Raw genomic sequence first — 9,694 nt, 5'->3', positions numbered from 1 at the left:
TGTGTGAGAGAGTGTGGGTGTGTGTGAGAGAGAGTGTGTGTGTGTGAGAGAGAGTGGATGTGTGTGTGAGTGTGTTTGTGAGAGAGTGGGTGTGTGTGAGAGTGCATGTGTGCAAGAGAGAGTGGGTGTGTGTGAGAGAGTGGGTGTGTGTGAGAGAGTGTGTGTGTGTGAGAGAGAGTGGGTGTGTGAGAGAGAGAGTGGGTGTGTGAGAGAGAGAGTGGGTGTGTGAGAGAGAGAGTGGGTGCGTGTGAGAGAGAGTGGGTGCGTGTGAGAGAGAGTGGGTGCATGTGATAGAGTGTGTGTGTGTGTGAGAGAGAGTGGGTGTGTGAGAGAGTGGGTGTGTGAGAGAGTGGGTGTGTGTGAGAGAGAGTGGGTGGATGTGTGTGTGAGTGAGAGAGTTGGTGTGTGAGAGAGAGAGAGTGGATGTGTGTGTGAGTGTGTTTGTGAGAGAGTGGGTGTGTGTGAGAGTGTGTTTGTGAGAGAGAGAGTGGGTGTGTGAGAGAGTGCGTGTGTGAGCGAGTGAGCCTCTGTATTTTACATTGTCACTCTTTGATATGTAACACATATTTTACTCTTGCTGCTCTGTTACTGGGGTGTGTGTGAGAGAGAGAGTGTGTTTTACCATCACGGTCTCTGTGATATATGATGCATATTTTACTGTGTACTGCTCAGTTACTGTTGTGTCAAAGAGTGTGTGTATATCAAAGTTTGTGAATATGTGAGTGTGTGTGAGGAAGTTTGTGCGAGGGAATGTGTCACTATGTCTGCAAGAGTGTACGAGTGTGAGAAATAGTCTGCGTGAGTGTGTGTGTGTTTTACCTTCATTGTCTCTGTGATATTTCACACATTTTACTGCTCAGTTACTGGTGGGCGAGTGTGTTTATCCTCACTGTCTGGCTATCATATATAATATATTTTACTGCTTACTGCTCAGTTACTTAAGTGTGAGAGTGGCGAGAGTGTGTTTTACCCTCACTGTCCCTCTGCGATATATAACACATATTGAACTGCTTACTGCTCAGTGACTGGTGTGTCCATGTGTGAGGCAGTCTGAGAGAGAGGGACTAGGAGTGAGAGAGAGTGAGTGTGTGTGAGTGTGTGTGAGAGTTAGTGTTTGCCAGAGAAATAGTGAGTATGTGTCACACTGTCTCTCATTGTCCCTCTGTGAAAGATAAAGCATAATTTACCACTCAGTTACTGGTGTGTGTGTGTGAATGAGAGAGTGTATGAGTGTGTGTGAGAGAGAATGTGTGAGAGAGAGTGAAATACGAGTTATATAGCACAGAGACAGTGAGGGTAAACACACTCACACTCTCTCTCACACACCAGTAACTGAGCAATAAGCAGTAGAATATTCAATATATATCGCAGAGAGACAGTGGTTACTATCACAGAGGTTACTACACACACTCATAGGTCGATTGTCCCGAAAGACGAGCTGTTAGGTAATTTGGACATTCTGAATTCTCCCTCCCTGTACCCAAACAGGCGCCAGAATGTAGCGACTTGGGGCTTTTCACAGAAACTTCATTGCAGTGTTAATGTAAGCCTACTTGTGACAATAAAGATTATTATAAGATAGAGTCATATCTGTGTGTATGTGTTAACCTCACTGTCTCTCTGTGATATATAATGAATATTTTACTGCTTACTGCTGTGTGGGTGTGTGAGTGAGACAGTGTGTGTGTGAGTGAGACAGTGTGTTTGGGAGTGTGTGTGTGAGTGAGGCAGTGTGTTTGGGAGTGTGTGTGTGAGTGAGGCAGTGTGTTTGGGAGTGTGTGTGTGAGTGAGACAGTGTGTTTGGGAGTGTGTGTGTGAGTGAGACAGTGTGTTTGGGAGTGTGTGTGTGAGTGAGACAGTGTGTTTGGCAGTGTGTGTGAGTGAGACAGTGTGTTTGGGAGTGTGTGTGTGAGTGAGACAGTGTGTTTGGGAGTGTGTTTGTGAGTGAGACAGTGTGTTTGGGAGTGTGTTTGTGAGTGAGACAGTGTGTTTGGGAGTGTGTTTGGGAGTGAGACAGTGTTTTTGGGGTGAGACAGTGTGTTTGGGAGTGTGTGTGTGAGTGAGACAGTGTGTGTGTGAGTGAGACAGTGTGTGTATGAGTGAGACAGTGTGTTTGGGAGTGAGACAGTGTGTTTGGGAGTGTGTGTGGGAGTGAGCCAGTGTGTTTGGGAGTGTGTGTGTGAGTGAGCCAGTGTGTTTGGGAGTGTGTGTGTGAGTGAGCCAGTGTGTTTGGGAGTGTGTGTGTGAGTGAGACAGTGTGTTTGGGAGTGTGTGTGTGAGTGAGACCGTGTGTTTGGGAGTGTGTGTGTGAGTGAGACAGTGTTTGGGAGTGTGTGTGTGAGTGAGACAGTGTGTTTGGGAGTGTGTGTGTGAGTGAGACAGTGTGTTTGTGAGTGTGTGTGTGAGTGAGACCGTGTGTTTGGGAGTGTGTGTGTGAGTGAGACAGTGTGTTTGGGAGTGTGTGTGTGAGTGAGACAGTGTGTTTGTGAGTGTGTGTGTGAGTGAGACCGTGTGTTTGGGAGTGTGTGTGTGAGTGAGACAGTGTGTTTGGGAGTGTGCGTGTGAGTGAGACAGTGTGTTTGTGAGTGAGACAGTGTGTTTGGGAGTGTGTGTGGGAGTGAGCCAGTGTGTTTGTGAGTGTGTGTGTGAGTGAGACAGTGTGTTTGGGAGTGTGTTTGTGAGTGAGACAGTGTTTGGGAGTGTGTGTGTGAGTGAGACAGTGTTTGGGAGTGTGTGTGTGAGTGAGACAGTGTGTTTGGGAGTGTGTGTGTGAGTGAGACAGTGTGTTTGGGAGTGTGTGTGTGAGTGAGACAGTGTGTTTGGGAGTGTGTGTGTGAGTGAGACAGTGTGTTTGGGAGTGTGTGTGTGAGTGAGCCAGTGTGTTTGGGAGTGTGTGTGTGAGTGAGACAGTGTGTTTGGGAGTGTGTGTGTGAGTATATGAGTGAGTGTGTGTGTGTTTATTGTCGCTGTCTCTCTGTGATGTATAACGGCTTTTACTGCTTACTGCTCAGGTACTGGTGAGTGAGAGTGTGTAAGTGAGAGAATGTGAGTTTTACCCTCACTATGTATCTGTGATATATAACACATATTTTACTCTTACAGGTGTGTGTGTGTTTTACCCTCACTATGTATCTGTGATATATAACACATATTTTACTCTTACAGGTGTGTGTGTGTTTTACCCTCACTATGTATCTGTGATATATAACACATATTTTACTCTTACAGGTGTGTGTGTATTTTACCCTCACTATGTATCTGTGATATATAACACATAGAACATAGAACAATACAGCGCAGTACAGGCTCTTCGGCCCACGATGTTGCACCGAAACAAAAGCCATCTAACCTACACTATGCCATTATCATCCATATGTTTATCCAATAAACTTTTAAATGCCCTCAATGTTGGCGAGTTCACTACTGTAGCAGGTAGGGCATTCCACGGCCTCACGACTCTTTGCGTAAAGAACCTACCTCTGACCTCTGTCCTATATCTATTACCCCTCAGTTTAAAGTTATGTCCCCTCATGCCAGCCATATCCATCCGCGGGAGAAGGCTCTCACTGTCCACCCTATCCAACCCCCTGATCATTTTGTATGCCTCTATTAAGTCTCCTCTTAACCTTCTTCTCTCCAACGAAAACAACCTCAAGTCCATCAGCCTTTCCTCATAAGATTTTCCCTCCATACCAGGCAACATCCTGGTAAATCTCCTCTGCACCCGCTCCAAAGCCTCCACGTCCTTCCTATAATGCGGTGACCAGAACTGTACGCAATACTCCAAATGCGGCCGTACCAGAGTTCTGTACAGCTGCAACATGACCTCCCGACTCCGGAACTCAATCCCTCTACCAATAAAGGCCAACACTGCATAGGCCTTCTTCACAACCCTATCAACCTGGGTGGCAACTTTCAGGGATCTATGTACATGGACACCTAGATCCCTCTGCTCATCCACACTTTCAAGAACTTTACCATTAGCCAAATATTCCGCATTCCTGTTATTCCTTCCAAAGTGAATCACCTCACACTTCTCTACATTAAACTCCATTTGCCACCTCTCAGCCCAGCTCTGCAGCTTATCTATATCCCTCTGTAACCTGCTACATCCTTCCACACTATCGACAACACCACCGAATTTAGTATCGTCTGCAAATTTACTCACCCACCCTTCTGCGCCTTCCTCTCGGTCATTGATAAAAATGACAAACAGCAACGGCCCCAGAACAGATCCTTGTGGTACTCCACTTGTGACTGTACTCCATTCTGAACATTTCCCATCAACCTCCACCCTCTGTCTTCTTTCAGCTAGCCAATTTCTGATCCACATCTCTAAATCACCCTCAATCCCCAGCCTCCGTATTTTTTGCAATAGCCTACCGTGGGGAACCTTATCAAACGCTTTGCTGAAATCCATATACACCACATCAACTGCTCTACCCTTTTCTACCTGTTCAGTCACATATTTTACTCTTACAGGTGTGTGTGTGTTTTACCCTCACTATGTATCTGTGATAAATAAAACATATTTTACTCTTACAGGTGTGTGTTTTACCCTCACTATGTATCTATGATATATAACACATATTTTACTCTTACAGGTCTGTGTGTGTGTTTTACCCTCACTATGTATCTGTGATATATAACACATATTTTACTCTTACAGGTGTGTGTGTGTTTTACCCTCACTATGTATCTGTGATATATAACACATAATTTACTCTTACAGGTGTGTGTGTGTGTTTTACCCTCACTATGTATCTGTGATATATAACACATAATTTACTCTCACAGGTGTGTTTGTGTTTTACCCTCACTATGTATCTGTGATATATAACACATATTTTACTCTTACAGGTGTGTGTGAGTTTTACCCTCACTATGTATCAATGATATATAACACATATTTTACTCTTACAGGTGTGTGTGTGAGTTTTACCCTCACTATGTATTTGTGATATATAACACATAATTTACTCTTACAGGTGTGTGTGTGAGTTTTACCCTCACTATGTATTTGTGATATATAACACATAATTTACTCTTACTGGTGTGTGTGTGTTTTACCCGCACTATGTATCTGTGATATATAACACATATTTTACTCGTACAGGTCTGTGTGTGTGTTTTACCCTCACTATGTATCTGTGATATATAACACATATTTTACTCTTACAGGTGTGTGTGAGTTTTACCCTCACTATGTATCTGTGATATATAACACATATTTTACTCTTACAGGTGTGTGTGTGAGTTTTACCCTCACTATGTATTTGTGATATATAACACATAATTTACACTTACAGGTGTTTGTGAGTTTTACCCTCACTATGTATCTGTGATATATAAAACTTATTTAACTGCTTACTGCTCAGTGACTGGTATGTGTGTGAGTGAGAGTGACTGAGTGTGTGTGAGAGAGAGTGTAAGTGTGTGTGACAGTCGTGCGAGTGTGTTTATCTGGGACTTGAGGTCAATGTGAGTCTGACTGCTTCTGTTCTCTGTGACGGTGGAGATGATGTTGTGTCTGTGTCTCTGCAATGTTGGATTAATATTGTACTTACTGTCAGTTAGAAGGAGACGGCGACACATACATTTTGCTGAGGAATCATCATCTTGTTCTTGGAACTCATCTCTTCATCTGTTGAACTAGGGGGAAGAAAGCATATCTCTTGTAAATCAGGGTCAAATGAGGCCAATGATAAATCAATCTATTCTTTCAACTGATAATCACAGAATTTACAGTGCAGAAGGAGGCCATTCGGTCCATCGGGTCCATCTTTGTAAAGAGCATCTCACGCGTCCACCCTAACCCAGAAATCCATGCCTCCACCCTAACCCAGTAACCCATGCCTCCACCCTAACCCAGTAACCCCACCTAACCTTTTTGGACACTAAGTGCAATTTAGTCGGGCCAATCCACCTAACCTGCACATCTTAGGACTGTGGGAGGAAACCGGAGCACCCGGAGGAAACCCACGCAGATACGGGGAGAGCGTGCAGACTCCGCAGATAGCAACAAAAGCCTGGAAATTGAACCTGGTACCATAGAGCAGCGAATCAGCCGTGCTAACCACTATGCTACCTTGCTGCCCCCAATCAGTAAAAGAAAGAAAATACTCTCCAAATCCTAACCCAGAATCAGACAAATAAGCCAGGCCCAGAAAGAGCTCTCCCTTCCCCCTGCTCACTCCAAGTCCCGGAACAAGATCGTGCTCCGCTAAGCCTCTTGCAAACAGCCCCCGATTCTCCCTGAACTCCCCCCGAGTCAGTAATGATCTCTGAGCCTCTTTGCTCACACTCCCAAATGGATGTGCTGCTGCAATGAGAACGCTGTTTCCTCGCTGACCTGGGCCCTGACATTGACATTTAACTCAGTTTCAACAAAGCGATTCCACTCACTGACCAAATGGAGTGTGTGGGGGAGGGGCTGCGCATGCGCTCCCAATCTCAGAATTATGTGGAGATGCCGGCGTTGGACTGGGGTGAGCACAGTAAGAAGTCTGACAACACCAGGTTAAAGACCAGCAGGTTTGTTTCGATGTCACTAGCTTTCGGAGCGCTGCTCCTTCTTCAGGTGAATGAAGAGGTATGTTCCAGAAATATATATAGAGACAGATTCAAACATGCCAGACAATGCTTCGAATGTGACCATTAGCAGGTGATTAAATCTTTACAGATCCAGAGATGGGGTAACCCCAGGTTAAGGAGGTGTGAATTGTCTCAAACCAGGACAGTTGGTAGGATTTCGCAGGCCAGATGTTTGGGGATGAATGTAATGCGACATGAATCCCAGGTATTACATTCATCCCCCACCACCTGGCCTGCAAAATCCTACCAACAGTCCTGGCTTGACACAATTCACACCTCCTTAACCTGGGGTTACCCCATCTCTGGATCTGTAAAGATTTAATCACCTGCTAATGCTCGCATTCGAAGCATTGTCTGGCATCTTTGAATCTGTCTATATATATGTTTCTGGAACATACCTCTTCATTCACCTGAGGAAGGAGCAGCGCTCCGAAAGCTAGTGACATCGAAACAAACCTGTTTGACTTTAACCTGGTGTTGTAAGACTTCGTACTGTGCTCACCCCAGTCCAACGCCGGCATCTCCACATCGCGACTAGCAGGGGCGGGGTTACACCGGGCATGCGCACATCCCCGCAGCAATCCCGCATTGAGAATCAATGGGAACATTCCCCATTTCATAGTCATCACATGTGGAGCAAAACCTCCGATAGAGCCCTTGTTGGGGGACTGTGTGTGTGGCTGCAAATGGCCCTGCGCCCTCGGGCTCAACCAATCACCTTTTGTAGCTGTGTGCTTGTCCCAATGAGAGATTCAATTTGCAGTCATTGCCTGCAGCTTGTTTGTTATTACACTGTCACTCAGCCCCTCAAACTCACACTTTCTGCAAACTACCTTTCCACTGATTTACCTCATTTTCCACTGAACCATAGAATTACCACAGTGCAGAAGGAGGCAATCTGGCCCATCGAGTCTGCACGACACTCAGAAAGGGCAGCCCACCTAGGACCACTCCCCACCCGACCACCATAAATCTGTATCCCTACGTAATCTACACACCCTTGGATACAAAGCGGTAATTCAGCATCGCCAATCCATCTAACCTGCACATCTTTGGCTTGTGGGAGAAAAACAGAGCACCCGGAGGAAATCTACACAGACACAGGCAGAATATGCAAACTCCACACAGACAGTCACCCAACGCTGGAATTGAACCAGGATCCCTGGCACAGTGAGGCAGCAGTGAAACCAATGTTCCCCCTCCAAATGTATTCACTCCCCTGGTTCACTCGCTCTCCAGGTTTACTTACTCTCCAGGTTCACTCACTCCCCTGGTTCACTCACTCCCCTGGTTCACTCACTCCCCCGGTTCACTCACTCTCCCGGTTCACTCACTCCCCTGGTTCACTCACTCTCCTGGTTCACTCACTCTCCTGGTTCACTCAACCCCCTGGTTCACTCACCCCCCTGGTTCACTCACCCCCCTGGTTCACTCACCCTCCTGGTTCACTCACTCTCCTGGTTCACTCACTCCCCTGGTTCACTCACCCCCCTGGTTCACTCACCCCCCTGGTTCACTCACCCCCCTGGTTCACTCACTCCCCCGGTTCACTCACTCCCCCGGTTCACTCACTGTCCCGGTTCACTCACCCTCCTGGTTCACTCACCCTCCTGGTTCACTCACCCCCCTGGTTCACTCACTCTCCTGGTTCACTCACTCTCCTGGTTCACTCACTCCCCTGGTTCACTCACTCCCCTAGTTCACTCACTCCCCTGATTCACTCACTCTCCTGGTTCACTCACTCCCCTAGTTCACTCACTCCCCTGGTTCACTCACTCTCCTGGTTCACTCACTCTCCTGGTTCACTCACTCTCCTGGTTCACTCACTCCCCTGGTTCACTCACTCTCCTGATTCACTCACTCTCCGGGTTCACTCACTCTCCTGGTTCACTCACTCCCCTGGTTCACTCTCTCTCCTGGTTCACTCACTGTCCTGCTTCACTCACTCTCCTGGTTCACTCACTCTCCTGCTGCACTCACTCTCCCGGTTTACTCACTCTCCCGGTTCACTCACTCCCCTGGTTCACTCAGTCCCCTGGTTCATTCACTCCACTGGTTCACTCCCCTGGTTTACTCGCTCTCCTGGTTCACTCGCTCCCCTGGTTCACTCACTCTCCTGGTTCACTCACTCCCCTGGTTTACTCACTCCCCTGGTTTACTCACTCCCCTGGTTCACTCACTCCCCTGGTTCACTCACTCCCCTGGTTCACTCACTCTCCTGGTCCACTCACTCTCCTGGTCCACTCACTCTCCTGGTCCACTCACTCTCCTGGTTCACTCACTCCCCTGGTTCACTCACTCCCCTGGTTCACTCACTCCCCTGGTTCACTCACTCTCCTGGTTTACTCGCTCTCCTGGTTTACTCGCTCCCCTGGTTCACTCACTCTCCTGGTTCACTCACTCTCCTGGTTCACTCACTCCCCTGGTTTACTCACTCCCCTGGATAATTAACTCTCCTGGTTCACTCGCTCTCCTGGTTTACTCACTCCCCTGGTTTACTCACTCCCCTGGATAATTAACTCTCCTGGTTTACTCACTCCCCTGGTTTACTCACTCCCCTGGTTTACTCACTCTCCTGGTTTACTCACTCTCCTGGTTTACTCACTCCCCTGGTTTACTCACTCCCCTGGTCCACTCACTCTCCTGGTCCACTCACTCTCCTGGTCCACTCACTCTCCTGGTTCACTCACTCTCCTGGTTCACTCACTCTCCTGGTTCACTCACTCTCCTGGTTCACTCACTCCCCTGTTTCACTCACACCCCTGTTTCACTCACTCTCCTGGTTTACTCACTCTCCTGGTTTACTCACTCTCCTGGTTTACTCACTCTCCTGGTTTACTCACTCCCCTGGTTTACTCACTCCCCTGGTTTACTCACTCTCCTGGTTTACTCACTCTCCAGGTTTACTCACTCCCCTGGTTTACTCACTCCCCTGGTCCACTCACTCTCCTGGTCCACTCACTCTCCTGGTTCACTCACTCTCCTGGTTCACTCACTCTCCTGGTTCACTCACTCCCCTGTTTCACTCACACCCCTGTTTCACTCACTCTCCTGTTTTACTCACTCTCCTGGTTTACTCACTCTCCTGGTTTACTCACTC

General features: G+C 47.3%; 1 long non-coding RNA gene across 1 annotated transcript in view; it reads right to left on the bottom strand.

Annotated features, from left to right (window-relative positions):
* Positions 1-5,532: 5,532 nt before the first annotated feature.
* The window catches only part of LOC140400110 (uncharacterized), a 70,787-nt gene continuing 66,625 nt past the window's right edge, over positions 5,533-9,694 (bottom strand). Inside the window, exon 3 of the long non-coding RNA XR_011938048.1 lies at positions 5,533-5,652. This is a non-coding gene — a long non-coding RNA (uncharacterized lncRNA). The remainder of the gene's footprint in view (positions 5,653-9,694) is intronic.

This window comes from Scyliorhinus torazame, chromosome 24 (genome assembly GCF_047496885.1).
Source record: "Scyliorhinus torazame isolate Kashiwa2021f chromosome 24, sScyTor2.1, whole genome shotgun sequence".
Lineage (NCBI taxonomy): Eukaryota > Metazoa > Chordata > Chondrichthyes > Carcharhiniformes > Scyliorhinidae > Scyliorhinus > Scyliorhinus torazame.
The sequence above is the reverse complement of the archived record's forward strand: the minus strand, read 5'-3'. Positions and strand labels throughout refer to the sequence as shown.